General features: G+C 40.4%; 1 pseudogene; it reads left to right on the top strand.

Annotated features, from left to right (window-relative positions):
- Positions 1-476: 476 nt before the first annotated feature.
- Positions 477-1,259, top strand: LOC149947908 (large subunit ribosomal RNA; annotated as a pseudogene; the record flags this gene model as incomplete).
- Positions 1,260-6,688: the final 5,429 nt, after the last annotated feature.

Consider the following 6,688-nt stretch of genomic DNA (forward strand, 5'->3'; position numbering starts at 1 on the left):
ATAAAGTCGCTTTGGATACCTTCGCTGACGAGGGGATAGTCGAAGAGCCGGTGACTCTACTGTATTGTTGAATCGTACCGTACGTTGAGGTGGGGGTTGTAGAAGTCGTCATTTTTACGTTCGTGAAATGGCTTGAGGCATTCTAATCATCTCTGCGCTTCCCTTCAGAGTCGCAAACTTCAAATCATTCGGAGCGGTTTGCCGCAGAATGCGGTAGGGTACAGCGTATTGATGAGGAAGCTTTTAACTCCCACCGGGGATGTGACGAATACTAAGTCACCTTTTGAAATTATTATTCTCGTCGTTTTAATTCCAAGCGAGCTTTGTTACGTTGTTGGGAGATAAGTTGTCGTTCCTCTGCCAAGTCACGGGCTTTTTGGCCGTACAACACGTGTTCAAATCCAAACTGACTTTTCGTCGTTAATGCTCGAAGATTGAGAGCGATATCTAGCCGGAGGTCAGCTTCGTAGCCGTGTAGAAGGTAGAAGGGTGTGTATTCTGTTATTTCGTGGATGGAAGTGGTGTAGGCTAAAACCAAATGGGAAAAAGCGATCCCGATCTCCTCGTCGACGGGGCGGCGCAAGAGCGTACACGTTGGGACCCGAAAGATGGTGAGCTATGCCTGGGTAGAACGAAGCCAGAGGAAACTCTGGTGGAGGTTCGCAGCGATTCGGACGTGCAAATCGATCGTCAGACCTGGGTAAAGGGGCGAAAGACTAATCGAACCGTCTAGTAGCTGGTTCCCTCCGAAGTTTCCCTCAGGATAGCTGGCACTCGGAGGTTGCAGTCTCATCCGGTAAAGCGAATGATTAGAGGCCTTGGGGTCGAAAAGACCTCAACATATTCTCAAACTTTAAATGGGTGAGAAGTCCAATTTGCTCGACTGAAGCCCAGACAGTCACTTGGATGCGAGTGCCAAGTGGGCCACATTTTGGTAAACAGAACTGGCGCTGTGGGATGAACCAAACGCCGGGTTAAGGGGCCCGATGCGAGACGCTCATGAGATCCCATGAAAGGTGTTGGTTGCTATAGACAGCAGGACGGTGGCCATGGAAGTTGGAATCCGCTAAGGAGTGTGTAACAACTCACCTGCCTAAGCAACTAGCCCTGAAAATGGATGGCACTTCAGCGTCGACCCCATACCCAGCCGCAGCTGTCGAAATACTTGTATTTTAAACAGCTGTGAGTAGGAGGGGCGCGGAGGCGCGCGTCGAAGGTGCCGGCGTAAGCCCGCCTGGAGAAGAAGTCGCGGACGGTCTTGGTCCCAAAAAAGGGTGATCTACTGCAAGCGTCTAATTGGCGTCCTATAACCATTTCGTCAATCCTGGTGAGGGTTTTCCATAATATACTGGCTAAACGTTTGGCAGCTGCGCTTGACCGGAATGTAAATCAACTAGCTTTTCTTCCTGTGGATGATTCAATGGCTAACACGTTAGTGCTTGATCAAGTCTTCTCTTATAGCAAGAAGAAACGGAGGCCGCTATCAATAGTCTTAAGCCTGGTTCACACGGGCAGTGTTTTCCGTGTTTTCTCTGATTTCTCGTTTTGCCCCGTTTTCCCCTTGTTCTGGCACGCAGGAAAACGACTGTACACACTGGCAAAATTTACCCACTTTTAGCGTCGCGAGCGCTGCCGGAATCCGAGAAAACTGAAATAAAATTTTTCAAAAATCTCTACTTTATTTTCCCGGGTTTCCAAGGCTCTTTGGTCTCGACCAATCAGGGCGCGTTACGCCATCACGTGATATAAAGCGCGTATTTTAAGATCTGATAATTGACGCGTTTTTGGCAAATCGTACAAAAAAGTAACAGGCGCGATAAAGCATGGAAAACGATCGGAGATAGAACGTTACATGTAATTTATGGAGCAACAACTGAGCACTTTTAATGCATTTCCTTAATATTTATAGCAAAACTTTTGAAATACAAATGGAAGGCTTTGAAAGAAAAATATATTAGGGAGAAAAAAATAAAGCTAAAGCAAGTGGATCTGGAGCTACCAAAAAATGCCCCTGGGAGCACATGGATATATTAATATATTTAGATGACGCAGTTACTCACAGAATGTGAGTAATAATTTATTAAATAAAAATTCAAACTTTAATGTGGTCATTTTCATTTTAAATAGAACTGACACCAACATGTCATCTTTGAAAAATTCATTTCAATCGAAAGAAAAAGCACCCTCAAATGTCATAGAGACCGAGGAAATTTTTTTTAATCAAAACACAAAGAAATATGATGAAATTGAAGAAGACGACATAATTGAAGGACTACAAGAGAATCTAATTCAAGCTAATGATCCAAAGGACAACAAAAATACAAAGACTACAAATTTGACCCCTTCCAAAAAGTTTCCTTCGACTTTCACTAACATTCCAGCAGGGATGCAACGGTTCCACTTTTTTGGACTATCTCGGCTCCGGATCCGGTTCCGGTTCCTACATTTTTGCTTTATCAGTTCCGGTTACGGTTACGGTTCTTAAAATTTTAATTTAACGGTTCCGGTTTCGGTTCCGGTTCTCAATATTTAGAACCGATCGGTTCCGGTTCCTATACGGTTCCAGTGTGTTTAGTATTAATTAAAGTTAAATATACAAGCAATTCAAATGAAGTTAAAGAGAAATAAAATCCACCACATTTATTTATTTCGAATATAAAATTTGTTTTTGATCAATTATATTTATAAAAATAGTAGCTTTCTCAGTGACGTAGCTATGGGTTCGGGGTCCTCCCGCGAAACTTTTTTTGGGGTCCCTTATAATCATTAAGGCCGATTCGCGATTATCGCCTTTTAGAGTTAGGGCTAACATGTATCGCCTTCTACAATTAGCGTCTCGATCATTAAAAACAAAGGTTCTGGTAGAACTTGGAAGTCTGGAGTTCAGACTCCCAAGTCCGACCAGAATCACGATCTAGATGACTTAATGTAAAATAATAAAAAAAAATTATTGCTACTATACTCTCGTAGGGAACCCATGTAAGCGCGTTATTTGTTTATGCAATAAAATAGGGTAAAAATGAAATCTTCTGTTTCAAAATTCCCACGGTTTCATCGTTTCAAGATGGATGGGGTAGGAAATGATTTTTTTTCAAGTTTTGGGGAGACATTGCCTTCCCTTCCGCTTCTCATTTCAGGGGCGTAGGAACGTTTTAGAAGTTGGAGGGGGCAAAGAGAATCGAAACGGGGGTCTAGGAGCTTCGCCCCCGATGTAGAGTGAGTAATCGGTCGCGAATGCCATTAAGGCATTAACAGTAACAACAGTTATCATACGAAGTGTATTTTAGTCTTTAGAGTCGTTTAAGTTAAGATACACAAATCCACAATAATAAAATGAGAATGGTTTTGAATTTTTAAAGGAGTGTAGCTTCACCCAATGCACGTGTTACTGTTTGACTACCATGTAAATTATCGGGAAAAAACACAGTTGAGCTTCTATAAGCTTTATATGCTTTTAAATTGAGAATTTGAGCTTTTGAAGATTTCAACTGACCCAAAAGTTGAAGGGGCAATAACATTAGTTGCCCATCAAAGCAAAATTCTAGGGAGGGGCATTGCCCCCCTGGTTCCTACGCCCCTGCCTCATTTCATTGACAAATATAACGACGGGATTTCTATGACTCGTTTTGATTTCAGTTGAGTATATCGTTCTAAATGGAGTCCATATTATTTCGTTCAATAAGCATTGTCATTTGTGAAATGTAAGTAAATGCATAAGTTGAAATTTTAGATTTTCTAGACAAAAGCGATTATATTATGCAAACGAATTAGCCTTACCTTAAAAACTTTAAATTCAGAAACACAACTTATTTATTAATTTACAAGGTTTAACGATCTGCTATAAAACACGTGTCTCGATACTTTTCAAACTTCAGTATGTTACTTTCATTATGTACGTTGTTTGGATATTTAGGCGACGGTTATTGTGGTTGTATTTATAAAGTTTGGGGCGCGCCTGTTGAAACATAAAGAAATATTTCAAGCAAGTAAAACATTAACTTGAGCTGACAAGAGAAAAACTAGACGAGGCCTCGCGCGGTTGGACATAGGCAATTTGGGGGCCCCTCGATGGAAGCCCCCCCCCGCATTGCGGAGTCTTCCGGGGCTTAATTTACGAAACTGGCGTTTCTGCTGTTTCTCCTCTAAGTCGGTTGCGAAAGCTATCAAGAATTATGCTGTCCCATTGCCCCACTAAATAATTGCTCGGAAGGCACACTAGTAGCAGTAGATATTGTGGCCTTTGCTACATTTGTGAAATTTAGTCGAGTTTTCCGACTGAAGAAAATACACTCTTTTTAGAAACGTTTACTGGGCGCCGCCATTATCGTACACACAACCAACGAGCCAGCCCTCTACCGCAGAAATTTCATCCCCCCAAAACCTGTTTTTTCATTACCCTCCCCGAAGACTGTAAGGTAATGGCGGTCGATTGGGAAGGCGCGTTTAAGAGTCTATATGAAAAACTAATAGTAAATTAGGAAGTTTAATTATTAAATTTCAACATGCGCTAAATGTTGGTAAATAAAGTTATAGAACCGTTTAAAAACCGTTTAAATCAATGAAAAACTAGGTTCCGGTTCCGGTTTCGGTTATCATTTTTTTACAAATATCGGTTCCGGTTCCGGATACGGTTATCAAATTTTTATATTATCGGTTCCGGTTTCGGTTCCGGTTCCTAGAATTTACTCGGTTCTTCTCGGTTCCGGTTCCGGTTCCGGTTATCCGTTGCATCCCTACATTCCAGGCCCTTCAACTTAAAATACATAAATTGTAGATAAAGTGGTTTTAGTTCCAGAAATCACAAGGAAAAGAAAGAAGCCCATTGATCCAGTCAGTGAACAGCTTTTGGAAATAATGAAAGACAGCAACAAAAAAATTAACGAGTCTTCTCCTAACAATATCAATGAACAGGATTGTGCACACTCTTTCTCTTGAGCCTCAAGGATGATTTTAAGTTGTTGTCAAAGAGATCTAAACAACAAGCTAAAATTAGAATCTTAAACATTATAGAAGAATTAAAAGAGGCTGAAGAATTTGTATTGTAAACAAAACTTTCACATTTAATGTTATTCACATGTCATTTAAAAAAAAATCATATAACCTCTATACTTGAAATAAATTTAAATAATTTAAATATTAAAATTTCATTATATTAATTTAGGCACTGAGTATGTTGCCAAGGTACGCTCCCTACTCCATTGAAATAACTACAAAAGTCATCTCTGATTGCACCGGCCTCACGTTTGTGGGTATTTGTCCCTTGGGGGCTATTTCTTGATAAAGAACTTTCAGAAATCAACTGATGGCGCCAACTTCCCTCGTGCAAATTTCCAAATTGGTCTACAAAATCACCAAATCCTCTTGGATTATATACTTGCACTGGTGCAGTTTTATCTTGAGATATTAAAAAATTGTGAAGACAAATGATTGCTTTCACAATTGATTGGGCGTGATCCGGATAAAGAGAAATAGCGTTCAGTAAAATTCTGAAACCAGCACTCATAATCTTCGGGCACGAGACAAGCGATAATTGAATATTAGTTGATCATCAGTTGAATTAGATCCATCACAAGGACGCGTTAAATTCTTCTTTAGGGGAAATACAGCATCAGCCACGATACAATGGGGTAACTGTTTATCAAAGTTATTCGGTTGCTTTAGTCCAGGAAAAAAGCTTGGATTATCCACAATTTCACCAAGGGTTGATGCGGCTAACACTCCTCCATCACTGATACGTCCTAACTGTCCAATATCGACGTAGGTGAACATATAATTTGCATCACACATAGCTAGCAAAACAATTGAATGTGCTCCTTTATAATTAAAATATAACGAGCCTGAATATTTTGGTGCAATTAAATTAATGTGTTTGCCATCGACGGCCCTGACACAGTTTGGAAAATTCCACTGCCGTTCGAATTCCAATGCGGTAGCCTCCATGGAGTCTTTACTCAAAGGTGGTAGATAAAGAGGCTTTAAAACCTTCCATATTATTTCACAAACATCAGGAATTATGTTGCATACTGTGGATTTTCCCATCCGAATTGAGAGAGAAAGGGAGCGGTAACAATCACCAGCTGCGAGATACCTGGTATTCATAAAAAAAAAAACAAATCATTAAGGCTGGTTTACACTAAGGCAATACCGCCGTGACGGCGGGCGCTAACTTTTGAAATCCTCGTTAGGCCTAATAGAAAATTTTTGCGTTCACGCCCGCCGTCACGACGGTTTTGCGCTAGTGAAAACCAACCCTAAGTCAAATATAAAATTACAAGTTATATTTAAAGGATCACCTTAAAGCAACGTAGAGCCTTTCAGCTGGTTTAATAGATTCCCTCATATTTGTGTCTTGAACATCAAATTCATCTTCAATTAAATTTAGAATGTAGTCATATTGATCAGGTGTCAATCTGCAATATTCAACATACAGCCTATCGCCTCTAATGTCAAAACACTGTCTCAGCTTTGGAATTAAATTGAAGAAGTCACCGTCTTCTTTTCTGTCTTCAAATACTTCTCTCACCCATATTTTTCTCCTTAAGTCAATTTTTCTTTTCAATACAGGGTGTTTCAGAAGTCAGTGCAATAAATTTGAGGTGTTATAGGGGTTGAGTAAAGATGTTTGACTGTCTTTGTCGCGATCCTCTGCGACCAATAGGAAAAGCGCTAGAGAGCGTTAAAGTTTGGC

Source organism: Leiobunum rupestre, chromosome 4, assembly GCF_980474605.1.
Source record: "Leiobunum rupestre chromosome 4, qqLeiRupe1.1.hap1, whole genome shotgun sequence".
In the NCBI taxonomy this organism is placed as follows: Eukaryota; Metazoa; Arthropoda; class Arachnida; order Opiliones; family Sclerosomatidae; genus Leiobunum; species Leiobunum rupestre.